Source organism: Rattus norvegicus, chromosome 5, assembly GCF_021556685.1.
Source record: "Rattus norvegicus strain SHRSP/BbbUtx chromosome 5, alternate assembly SHRSP_T2T, whole genome shotgun sequence".
Classification (NCBI taxonomy): Eukaryota; Metazoa; Chordata; class Mammalia; order Rodentia; family Muridae; genus Rattus; species Rattus norvegicus.
In genome coordinates, this window is record NC_141538.1 from 139,486,919 (window position 1) to 139,500,264 (window position 13,346).

The 13,346-nt window shown below is 47.8% G+C and overlaps 1 protein-coding gene and 1 long non-coding RNA gene across 6 annotated transcripts in view; both read left to right on the top strand.

Annotated features, from left to right (window-relative positions):
- The window catches only part of Hivep3 (HIVEP zinc finger 3), a 402,531-nt gene that overhangs the window by 136,127 nt on the left and 253,058 nt on the right, over positions 1-13,346 (top strand).
- On the top strand, positions 6,689-8,082 carry RGD1563049. Its single transcript, NR_144426.1, has 2 exons — positions 6,689-6,908; positions 7,287-8,082. It is a non-coding gene; the product is annotated as an RGD1563049 (long non-coding RNA).

Here is a 13,346-nt window from a genome sequence, read left to right on the forward strand (position 1 = left end):
AACCCCATTCTGTCTTCTTTACATGCAATTTTGAGCAAATCACTTTTCTCAGTCCCCTCACTGGCAGAGCAGGCATAAGAACACCCACCCATACTGGCATCGTGCTGTCAGAGTGCAATAGTATATGTAATACTTGGAACCCAATGAGCCTTTCTGAGTATCACATCCTTCCCAGGTCCCCTGAGTGAGAAACGCCAAGCTAGTTAGAACAGTCAAGAATGGGCTTTATATACTTACTTAGGCTGACTCACACTTCAGTGCATTTTTAAGGCATTATATTTTTATTTTTATTTATATGTATGTGCCTGCTTGTCTGCACGAGCATACGTGTGTGTAGTGTCCATGGAGGCCAGGAGAGAGTATCCAATCTCCTGTGCCTGGAGTTGCAGGCACGTGTGAGCTATCCAGTGTGGGTTATGGATATTGGACTTGGGACCTCAGCAAGAGCAGCAAGTGCTCTTAACAGCTGAGCCATCTCTCCAGCCTGCTTTAAGTCACTTAGATTTATTTCATGTAAACTATAGCTCCCCTTCCTGGTGCTGTATGAGCTCTTCATAGCACCCCACCCACACCATCAGAACAACTCTCTTCTCTCTGTAGGCTTGACCTTAAGTGCTGCTGCAGCTGGACTGCTTCAGGAGAAGTAGCTCTCCTCTTCCGAGCATGGAGGGCTGCGGTGGATTGAAGCAGAGTATGCAGAGAGGCTAAGGCCTTGGTTTGGGTGCCAACTGTGACCAGGGAGTGAGACTTCCTGTGGTGGGGGAGGAAGACTGGGTGGCTGGGTTGGAGACTAGCATCTGGGTCAGGAGGGAGGACTGAGCTGGGTAGAACTCAGCAGATTCCTTGGCATGCACTGCAGGAGGATTCCCTGAAGGGCTGCACAGAAAAATATGCTGTGTGCTCAGCAGGCCAGAAACCACAGAGACCCTAGCCAGGCTCTTGGATGATTTGGGAGCAGAAAAGCAGACTCCCCAGGTGGTTATTTATAGAGCCAGCAGCAGTAATGATCAGTTAGAAAAATAAATTATAACTCAGTTGAACCTGAAATAACTTTGCTTTTGCAACCTTAGGCTTTCCGAATGGGTCGCTCAGATGTCACTCCTTCCCAGCAGTGTTCCTGCAGGCTGAGGAGCAGTCTCCTACTAGGCTCACATATGCCCGCCCAGAGCTTCAGAGGCAACTGAGAGGGAGCTTTTTGCAAGAGCCAGGGGGCATCCTGTCTGGATGACACCTTTCTTTCTCCCATGAATCCACAAAACGGTGCTGTGTTCCCTCCTCCTCATTGACATGAGAGAATGGCATGTAGAGATTGGGAGGCATGGATTATATTAGTCTGTTTTCTGTCATTGTGGTAACACACAAAAGCAATGTATAGAGGGAAGGTTTATTTGGGCTCACCGTTCCAGAGGGATATGTCTATTACATGGGAGGCACGGGGCAAGCAGGCATGGAAACTGCGAGATTACATCTTTAACTGCAAGCAAGAAGCAGAGGGAGCAAACTGGATGTGGGATGAGGCTATATACTGTCAAAACCCACTCCCCATGACATGTCCTACAGCAAGGCCACGCCTTTCAAACCTCCCCAAATAACACACGGCCTAGGGATTAAGTGTTCAGACACACGAGCCTCTGGGGATACATTTCTCATCCTAGTTAATATGGACATAGGTAGACCTTAAAGGGAATGGAGACCCATGGCATGCCAAGCCTCAGCTTATGGTCAGTACAGTCTTGGCCACAGACAGAGATTCTGGTGCAGATAGCCTCAGACAAAATGGTGGCTGACTCACTTAGAGATCTCATCTTTCATCCTTCTCTCTGCCAACAAGCAAGACCGTGCGATGTTCACATTGACAGCTTGGCAGAAGGGTCACCATGAGCTTGCCCAGCCCACTGCTTGAGGTCTTGACACTTGGGCATCCATCTGGCTTCCCCTCTCCTACCCATCTGTTCTTTCTGTTTATTTGCATTCATTCATTGATTCATTGATTCACTCATTCATTCATGCATGCATGTATGTATGCATTCATTCATTAGTCTTCTAAGCAATCATTTAATTATTCAGTGTCTTATTATGCACCAGATACTGATGATGCAAGAATCTAAGTTACTATCTAGATATTATAAAGGATTAGCCTGTAAGCCCATTGCAGCTATAGCTACCCTGTATTTGGCTCTCAACACAGTGTCTTAAATCTGTGTGCTCTATTGATACATAAAGCCCAGCTGATTTCTTATGAGAAAAGAGACACCCAACTTGTGCAGGAACAACTGAAGTCCTGGCCCTGTAAGCCATGTCCTACATGGTAGCATTCTCTAGTCAGGCTAGTAGCCTGTTAGATCAACCCAGCTCCTCGATTCATTTCAGTGCCTGTGACTTTTTAGTCTTGGGTCAACAGCAGGGCAGCCATTCCTGTCTCACAAACGCACTGATTCTCCTGCATGTCACTGTCCTGGCCATGCAATAAATTGATGTTGAATCCAGATGTGGTTCCTAAGCTAAGTCTCATGGTCTGGGGACCAGCAATCAGCCGATGTGTGTAAGGTGTTGTGAGAGTCCCGTCCATTGGGAGGACAGGGGGCAGAATGCCTGCTGGCTTTAATAGGAGTCCAGTTTGACAGTTTAGTGAGCATAGGGTAAGAAGATGCTGAGAGGGCCTCTCTGGACCAAGCAGTGGGCATGCGCAGGAGCTCTGATGAGTCCTGGAGACAGCGCCAAGCAAACTCTAGCAAAGGTCAAAGCGAAACAGTCCCACTGATGGGATTTCAGACCAACTCTGCCCAAGCTCAAGCCTGTAGACAGGCCCTAGCCATATCTGCCATAGCTGCCTAAAGTAGCAGCGGCCGGTGGTTCCTCCTCGCTCTTCCCACAGAGCGGTATGTGTGCTTCCCTGTCCCTTCCCTCTTCCCTTCTAGCCCCTTCTTGCTTCATCTCTGGGGCAGTAGTCCCCGCGTGTGAGATGCTTTGGTCTTCTCCTTGGGTGTGCACACATTCTTTACCATGTACAGGCAGATGTCAAGTGTCTCCTCGCTGACATCATCAGCCCAGAGCCAGCTGAGATACAGTTGGAGGCTCCAGGCAACTTGTGGAGGACTTGCCTTAGATAGCTCCCAGACGCCCTGGACTCCAGCTAACACCCCAGCAGCCACCCTACACCGCATCAGCTCATATCCCTCCCGTCTTCCTCTTTTCACTCACTGCCCATCTCCTGAATGTTGAAATCCTTCCATTCTTCAGCCCTTGGTGAGAGTTCCCTGAGGCCTTCCTGGCTCAGGAGGCCACCAATAAACGCCTATTACATTATAAGCAACATTTCCAGAAAACTGAGAGCTTACCCATGCTCCAAATGCCCTGTGAACATAGCAGGGCATTGCCCGTGGACAAGGTGGCCTTGCCCAGTCCTTTACTCTGCTCCCCACATGGTCCAACATGGATGCTTTTTTTTTTTTTAAATTGCAGTTAACTGGGAGGGGAACACCCATAAGGAAGGGGAGGGGGGAGGGGGATGTTTGCCCGGAAACCGGGAAAGGGAATAACACTCGAAATGTATATAAGAAATACTCAAGTTAATAAAAAAAAAAAATTGCAGTTAACTCTGATACCATACATGATGGTGATGTGAGATTATCTGTCCCCAGCCTGACTGTAGGTTGGCTAATGATAGGGACTGGCTACTGCATAGTGTCTTCATGAGAATGTAGCATAGTTCTACATATGCTCTCAGCTGTCCGTGACTAACAGCCAGTGGCCATATTGAATGATTCCCTAATAGAGACGATAATGTTACTCTTTACATGAGAGTTGTCATTAAAGTTACCACCCAGGAAAAAGTGACAGTGGATTGGGAGTGATTGAGTCAGAGGAAGGAATGCCATCTATAACATGAAGTTGTCTTTTAGCCGTCACAGTTGGCAAGGGATATTTGAAGAAGAAGAGCACAGACTGTGTCATAAGGTGTATAACTATCACCCAAGGATCCCTGAAAAAGCAGTTTCAGTGGTAAGAGTGCACTGGACTCCTCTAACGTTTCTAGCTGTGGGACTTGGAGATCTAGAAACTTTGATCGGGAAGTGGAGGGCTCTTGACTTGTTTCACAGCTCACAGTTCAGGTTCCACTGACTGTGCCTGACCTTCCTCTGTGGCCCTGACAGTGGCCCTCTCCTGGGAGACCAGGCATGGCTCTGCTTGTGAACATTGCTGCTAGCTCCAGATGTCCAGTGTTCCACCCCTGAGCTGCTGCTCCATGACTGGAGTGTCTCCACAGCTGGTGCTGGGGGCTCAGCAAGACCAAGAGAATCATTTGCAGAACAGGGCTGATGGAGATGTATGCCTGAGACGTGTCACCTGCCCTGACCCTGAGAGACTTGAGAGGTTTACTGTTAGTAACTCCAGTGGCAGGCTCTACACTTGCTGTCGTCAGAGCACGTCTGCCCGTGCTAACTCCTTTCTTCCTCACAGATAAAATCCACCAGCCTTGGGTATCCTCAGCCATTTCCATTGTAAATGAAGAAGCAAAACCTCAGAGAGCTAAGTCTCTCTGGTTAACATAGGGTTTGAAGCCAGTAAGTTCTTTTGCTCTTAAAGCATTTCATGATTCTCTGCACCGGGTTGCCTTATGGGCTCTCTGTCCAGGTAAACCTGCCTCACCAGCATCTTTCTTTCCAAAGGAGTTGAACTAGGAGGGGATGTGGCACAGCTTCAGTCCCAGGACTGTCTGTGCCTTCTCTCTCCTGTCACTGAGCACTCCCACCTAAAGACACCTCTCCCCTTTCACATCCTTCTGAAGCCTGAGCTCCCATGACCAAAGGGAGAGGAAAGGAGGGCGTCTCAGATTCCGACCGCGGGAACTGTTACGCCTGGTGCCCAGACCTCTTTACTTTGTACATTTATTCACTCACCCAGTGGACTTGGTAGAGAACCTGCCATGGACCAGACACTGTCGAGGTATTGGGGTGACAGTGAAGTCCTTGTACCTTTGAGCTCACTGGTGAGCACTGGGTGGAGAGAAGTGAGTGAACGAGTGGTAAAAAAAATGCTTCAGTAGTGCTCAGGAGATGGAGAAAACACAAAAGGCAAGGCAAGGCATATGGCTACACAGGGCGAGCCGGGAGCTGGCGGGGAGCTGGTTAGGAGAGACTCGAAGGGGAAGCTCCGGCTTGTGGGGCACAGGGAACCTGGCGTGAGAAAGCTGGGAGCAGCAGTTTTCCAGGAAGAGGGGCTAGCCAGGGCAAAGGGCCAAGTGGAGCTGCAGAACACAGTGCTGGGAAATGATATTTGTCATGGTGGTTAGGCTGTGCTGTCATCACTATGGTTCAGCAGTTCTGTGCTTCCTGAGGAGTTATCCGAGATCTCTCCTCTTCCTTCCCCGAGCTGTGGGATTTCTGAGAAGACCATGTCTGAGGTCTGGGCCCACAGTTGAAAACTCACAGCTGATCTTGGAGCAGCCAAGCATCGCCTCAGTCATGGCCTTGCTCAGCAGTGGCTGTGGTGTGTAGTGAACGCTTTGACAGAGTACAGGAAGAGAAGCCCAAACACGCCCATCAGAGACGTCCCTGACCCCACGGGCTCCAGCAATGGCACACAACAGGGGTTTTTCTAGGACTCTATGATTTTAAGAATGGCTCTGGGGCTTCTAGTTTGGACTCTGTTCTTGGCTTGTTATTTAATTGTTTCTTTGAACAAACACCTGCTCTGGATTTTGTTTGAAGAATGAATGAATAAATGAGTGAATATATGAAGTAGGCAGATTCAAAGAACGTTAAGGCTTTTCTTGTTCTTTGTCTTATAATGAAAATGTTACATTGGTCAAAATTTTCTTTGTATTGTAGTTTCTTTCTGCCCCTCTTTTGGATGAGTTTTGAGTCCTGATAGTAGACAGACAGACAGACAGACAGACAGACAGACATTGGTGGTAGATTTCATGTTAAATAGGTGCTACCACTGAACTCTCTTGGTATGAATCTGAGGTTCTCAAAGCATAGCATCTAGACCACAGCCACAGTAACTGGGAACTTGTTAGAAATGTAGGCTTGCAGGATACTGGGATGGTGGATCTGCTGCATGCTTATGTCCAAGTGTACACATACAAAGTGTGTGCTTTAAGTTGTGTTCTCTAGGAATGGATTCTTGTACTGCAGTTACTGTCATAGTCGTGGCTCGTGATTGTGCTTATAATGTGTTTATCCAGCCTGGCTCCGCACAGGCCTTGGCTATAATGCAGAAGGAAAGTGCCTGACCCATCTGGGGTTGATCCAGGTGGTCCTGTTTAATGCCATGTCCCACCCACTGGGCTACATATCTCTGGTATAATGGGCATTCCAAGTGGGCCTCTGTTGGAGGGAAGCCTTAGCAAGAGGGTGGCTTTGTAGAAGTGCTGCCAGATTTGTTTCCATGGGGACTGGTAAAGCAGATCAGCTCTTTGACTCTGGCTAGTTTTGATGTGTTTTAAAGCATGAGCCTGTCCCAGGAAGTGGATCTGCTAGCACCTGTGTTAATGAAGATCAATGTGCTGAAAGGTCTCAGTCTTCCATTAAGGTAACTTGCCTGTACACTGGATTTGCAGTTCTGGTCCATCTGGTGTCCCTCGTCTAGCTGTCCACCCGTGAACTAGAATGAGGTGACCGGTGGTCCAGATCACCCAGCACTGCCCGTGTTTCCCCTTCCTGTCCCTCTCAGTCTGGTGTCTCGGATTTGGCCCTGCGTTGCCCACTCCTGATGCATCTTGTCCAGTGAGGAACAAAACACCCTGCCACCTGCCTGAAGAACAGGAAGAAAAGAAGTTACAGAGGCAGATTCCAGCGCATCCAGAGACCGAGATGTTGATGCTCAGAGGGAGCTGGGATCACCAAGACATGTACTTCCAGAAGCCCCAGGGGACAAGAGTCACACTGACCCAATTAGTAGATGTAAGTTCATTTCTCTGATATGCTTAGGGGAGGGCCATTAGGGGGAGAGAGGAAGGGGAGGCAGGGCTGGGAATGTCCCCTCTGGACCAGGAGGCAGATGGGCAAAGCAGAAGGTGACATGTGAACCAGCCCAGGCTTGCCTTCCTGTATGCACGATTTCTGCCCCTTTCTGCATGCTGCTCTTGATGTTGTGAGTCCTTCCTCCTGCCATTCTGTCAACCCTTCAGGCCTTGTTTACCTGTTATATTCCTTCCTCCCAAGCTCCTATGGCATCCTGCCTACCTCCCACTAATCCCGCTTCTCCATTCTACACACCATGACATAATGGAAATAGGACAGTAAAAGTTCCATTCTGATAAATGCTCTCCCCGTTTGCAGGTGCTGACAGTGACCACATGGCATAGACATCAGCACCCTGGCTGCCCATCCAAGATCCATCAAATTGAAGATAGCACAGCAAAATCTCACTTTGTGAAACCTGGCACAAGGACTAGAGAAGCCAGAGCAGCAGCATATATCCCAAAACCACCGGAAAAAGCTGGAGAGAATGGCATGTTGACCTGTGGTTGGCTATACCAATAGTTATTGTGAGAAGAGACCTCTTCCCCATCAGATCCCACCACATCTGGACACCACTCTCCACCATAAGCCTGGAGTCTCGCTTCAGCTGGCAACCTTCCACTCAGCCTTCCTTGTGAGGAAATGCCCTGTTTCTCCTCCATATTCTGGATTCACTCGTTACACCCAGCACCGGCCACCTTAAATAGAAGCACCCTGAGACATTCATACTTCTCAGAAGCTGCCAAAGAATGTCACCCTTGTGTCACCCTGGGTCACATAGAACCTGGGTCCACTTCTGATAGATGCTGCCTGACCTGGTCAGAGAGTCGCTCCTTCCTCAGTTTTGGTACCCTTCTCCCTGCCTCTCTCATCCCGGTTGTGACTTTGCCAGTGCCTGCTATTTGGATTGCATGAAGAGGGAGAAGGTTTGGTTGGAGGAATCGATGCCTTGGTCTGCTGGGAGGCTGAAACCTGCTCTAACCTAGGCAGAAGGTCACCAACCCTCATCTCATGCCCTGCCTTGTCCCCTACCCATGACTCAATCGTACCTCTGTGTCTGTCCTATCCTGGACAGTTGTACTTTATTTTTTTTCAATTAAACAGAATTTGGTTACTTTTTTTTATTATTGCAGAGCAATGCATTGTTATTACAAAGACACCAGGAATAGAGATAAATAGAGGAAAAGAAAGTAGCCCCTATGGTACCTAATTGAATGATAAATCAACCACTGCCTCATGTGCCCTGTAGTTCTATGAACTATGTAGATTTATATATAAAAATGTAATGGTACCATAGGTCCCTGGGAAGACTGTTTATGCCTTCCTCAGAGGACTCCACATGGGTGGCTCTGGCTTTCCTTGCCTTACCCACAGCAGAGATGACCCATGAATAGCAGTAAAGGGAAGGAGAATTGGGGGGTGGGGTGGGACTGTCTTTGGGGTGGTGTCTGGGGATACCACACATCTCTTCACTACTACCGAGAAAGCATTAATTGCTCCCCACTTAAGGACCAGCCACAGTTCCAAGGCTCCAGACTTCAGTCCAAGAAGATAAAAAAGCCAGGCAGTCCACCCTCAGGAAGACCCAGAGAAGCAACAGCAGAGTTTAGAATATCTGTGGCCTGAGAAAAGGTTCATTTCACCACCCTGCTAGCATTTAACTGACAGAACAAATAAAGAAAAAATGTAAGACCACAATAAGGCTCTGGGTAGAAAACTATAACAGTTTGAAAGTCTCAGAAGAAAACTATGGAAATCATGTGACCCACTGACCACACAACCTTCAGATTGTGATAATTTCTGGCTCCCACCTCATGAAGGCATTGCCCGTGTCCCCTTGTTTTGCACCGCCAGCAAGCCGCATGGTCTTCTAGGACTTCTGAAATCTGTTCCACACAACCCCCACGTGGGAGTGAGCATGATAAAAGGTAAAGGGATTCATGAGCTGAGATGAAAACTCCATGTTTTATGTATGTGGGAAATTTGCATTAATTCATATCCTTCTGCCTGATGGGAAGTTTCTCAGATGCCTCATTATAAAAGTAACAGTCGTGTTTCAGGCAACTTCAGAACTAGAAAAGAATTGTTACCCCATTTCACCAGCCTACCTACATCCTAGGGACTGTCACCCTGAAAAACATTTGTAGTAGGATGGTGTTGGGGATGAGGGCCAAGGCTTATGCCAGTTTTACCCCCCCCCCCAATTTTACTTTTAACTTAACACATCGAATAGTTAATTGCAGTCACATAAATCAAAACTTAGTTCACATGTAGTGTAAAGACTGAAGTGTCTGTCCATCATTCCCTTGGACATATCCAGTGGCATCAATGTCTTGCATATTGTGCTAACTTTAACCTAATATATGCTTGTTACTAGGAATGGATGCCTGGGTATAGAAATAGGAGGGGGGGTTGTATGTGTGCATGCATGTATATATGTGTGCATGCATGTGTGTGTGCATGCATGTGAGTGTATGTATATGCATATGTAACTATGAGATGTAACTGTGTATCCCTGGTGGTGCATGCATGCATGTGTGTGATTGTATGTGCATATGTGATATATGTGCCTGTGTGTACATGCATGTAGGTGTATGTGCATGGATGTGTTAATACATGCATATCTGTGCTTGTGAGTGTGTGTGCATGTGAATATGAGAGTGTATGTGACTATGCATATGCAAGTTTGTGTCTGTTCTGTGTCTCTCTCTCTCTCTGTGTGTGTGTGTGTGTGTGTGTGTGTGTGTGTGTGTGTGTGTGTGTGTGTGTGTGTGTGTGTGAATGGGTAGGTATTATTGAAAGAGTAGAGGGAAGATGTATTTTTCATTCATCTATCCAACTGGTATTTATTGAGCACTTATGTATTAGATAATGGCCAACACACCCAGGCAACACAGGAGTGAACCCAAACTCCATGTCTGTCTGTGTGAGGTTATTGGAAAATGGAAAGTGGCAGATGATAAGATAAACAGTAAGTAAATGTTAGAAAGTCTAAGCAGTAAGTGCTGCGGGGAAAGCCAAGCATGGGGTATGAGGCAGGAGAATTGAAGCAGTTTTCCACTGTGTGGTGGGGAAAGGTCTCATTAAGAAGGCATAGACTTGGAGGCAAGAGGATGAGCCTGTGGCACCACAGGAAGGAACAGTGCAAAGGCCTGTGTTTTTGAGGCCCAGAGGTCCCAGCATCCCTTTGTCCAGGCTGTTCCTGGTGACTCCTCTCCTATGCTGGTCCTCCCAGGAGCCAAGGTCTATGGTGGGTTCACTTATGGTACTAGGATGACCCATGCTGGGTGTTAGTTTTTCCTCTCTCTAAATTTTGATGCTGACACTGTATCTTAGCCTCTCCAAGGTGACTTTGCATTTTGGGTGGTAGTTTAGTCCAAACAAGCAAAGAGAGGGAACCTTCTTTTCTAGGAGGCAGGCAAGCCTGAGACTTGTGGGTCCTAATGAGGAAGCCATCCTGCCACCTGTTTCCAAGTCTTGTAAATAGGATGCAGCGGTCTCTCGGGTTCTCAGCATCTTCATTTGAGGATGAGGAATGCATATTGAGTTGGCATTAGGGATGTCTCTTGCACTGTGGCCTTCAAGCTCTGTGAGCAAGGAACAGTTAAGGCAGGAAGTGGTACTCTCTGTCTAAAAGCTCCAGGAGGGGTGAAGGGGCGGGGTAGAGCTTTGCCTGCAGAGGGCTCTTTGAGGCATGCCCTGCTGCATATGTCATGCTCCTTCCCATCAAGAAGGACTCAGCAACATCCTTAAAGCAGAAGATTCCACCTCAGGCAAGTTCGGACACCAGCAAACAGACAGCACATAGACATAGCTCATGCCTTTCCTCCTCTTGATGTCCTTGGGTACTGGCCAATCAGCGTTCTTGGGCCTGTGGCTCACTCTTCGTCTGTGGATGAAGTGACTGTGATGGCTTTTCTTTCCTTTCCAGCCTTTTAAAATTCCTCTTCATCTTTTCCTGCCTCCTGTTTGGATGCTGGGGTCTTCAGCTCTGGCTATTGATCCGGGAGTGTGGGAGGGGTGATGCGCAGCCTTTGCAAACATTTTTTGCTGGGAGAAAATGCTGATCCCACACAGAAGCCTTTTCTCATTTTCTTTTAGGGAGCAAGGGAGCTTGCTTGCTACTCTGGCCTATCCCTCCATGCTCTGTTCTTTTGACCTTCCACCTTTAAGCATCCTTAAGTGTTGTTCACAGAGCAGCAGAAGGGCAGCTTCCAGAATTTGTCCTCCCTATTCTCACTGGGGTTTATAGGAACAGGATTAGGCTCTCTGACGTTTAAGGAGGAAATGCATGCTCCCTGCACCTGCCACTGACATTCTGGATGTTTCATTGAAACACATACACACACACACACACACACACACACACACACACACAGACACACACACACACACACACACACACACACACACACACACACACACCCTTTCATTTTCTTCCATTTCCTGTGACACCCTTTGTCTCCATCAACTGTTGTGGAGAGAGATTTTATCTGGAATATTCATGGCAAGTCTATCACTACTTATCACTTTAACAACATGCCGTGGAGTGGATCCATGCTGGAGAGGCGCATATGCTGTAAAGTTTGGGGACTTGCTGTGGCTGTGCTATGCCTCTTAGTGCTTCACATGGAGGATGTTGACATGCTCAGAAGGGACATGGAGACTTGCTCCTGCCTTCTGTCCCTACAGCAACACTTTCCAGGGTGAATGCTTTTACGTGCAAAGAAAGACCTTTTATTTGAAACAAAAGCACAGCCCTCCACTGAAGCCCCGTTCTGGAGAGCTACAGAGACCGACCGAGTCTCATCTCACTACAGGTCTGTGCCAGGCACTTGGGTGTAGTGGCAGATGACGAGTCAGCTGGTCTGAGGGCTGCCCTGAAACTCTACCAAGGAAGGCAGGGCTGACATTGCCATCGGATCAGAAAGCCTCAAAAGCAAACGCAAGGGCATCTGAGTGTGCCAGGGTCGGATAGGACCTTTTCTTCTCCTCTTTTGTCTTGGGCAGGAGAGTGGACTAGGTAGGGTTCCTCCCACATTCTCAGCGAGACTCAGGGAGTCTGTGGGGCCCTTGGAGCTTCCCCACCATGGCTTCCTGAAGGGGGAAGGGGAGGATAGCATTACTGGGTAATGGAGAGGTCAGTCCTCCCATAGTAGTGAAACCAGGAACCTGTAGGGGGCCATAACTGCATAGCAGGGAATGGGTGCACCAACCTACACTGTGGCTACCTTGTGGGAATACAGATACAGTTTTGCCTGGCTCCCCTTCCCTGAGAAATGTAAACTGGGTGGGCAGTTATAAGGTTGCCTCCATTATGATACATTTTGGTGATAGTGGGTTGTTTGTTTGTTTGTTTGTTTGTTTTTTTATTCCAGGGATTAAAACCTGGGCCTCACTCATGCCAGGCCTGTGTTTTACCACTGAGCCATGCCCCAAGTCTTCTCTTCATTTTCTTGATCTTGAAATAGATTCTCCCTAAAATTTCTCAGATTGGCTTTGAACTCAGTTTATGGCTCAGGCTGGCCTCGAACTTGCGACCCTCCTGTGTTAGCTTCTAGTATTGCTGGGATTATAGGCCTGTACCACAAGGATTCTGACTTTTATGACACTGGGAGTCTGGCTTTGCTTAGTATTACTTTAGAAATGACAACACAGTTTCTTGTTAACTAGGTGCTAACATACCAGGCACATGGTTCAGTGTCATTAGCTGCTAACATAAGGACCATAGGATGTATCAACTTCTTAGCCACATTCTACTGACCTCACTGGGTCCTAGATGAAAGTTCCCACCAGGCCCTTCATGTTCGTGTGAGGGAGTCAAGGCTCAGAATGTTGGATAACTTGTTCATGTAGTTGGTAAGGGATGTGAAAAAGGGCAGCTTCTGTTAGTCTGCTTTCTCCTGGCTTTAGGAAGAGCAGCGCCTGTCTACTTTCCTATTTTAACATGGCAAGAGCCCCGAGTATTGTGGCTCACAATCTATAATATAGCACTTGGGCAACTAAGGAAAGAGGATGGCAAGTTTAAGGTCAGTTTGGGCAATACAGAGAAACCCTGTCTCAAAACCCATCAAAATAAAGGGTGTGGGGAGTGGGGGGGATTCTGATAAATTTTGTGGAAGATAAACTCTGTCAGAGGTGAGGCAGAGACAGTGGGTGGGACATGTATGTTATCATTGCTGTGACTGAGTATCCAACAAGAAACAACTTAAGGGAAAAAGGATTTATTTTGACACCCAATCTGAAAGGATAGGGCCCATCAGGGCAGGGAACCCTTGGCATCAGGTGGGTAAGGCAACTGGTTACATTGTGTCTGCAGGAAGGAAGCAGAAGTCAGACAGGAAGTGGGGACTGACTATCAAACCCCAAGGCCCAACC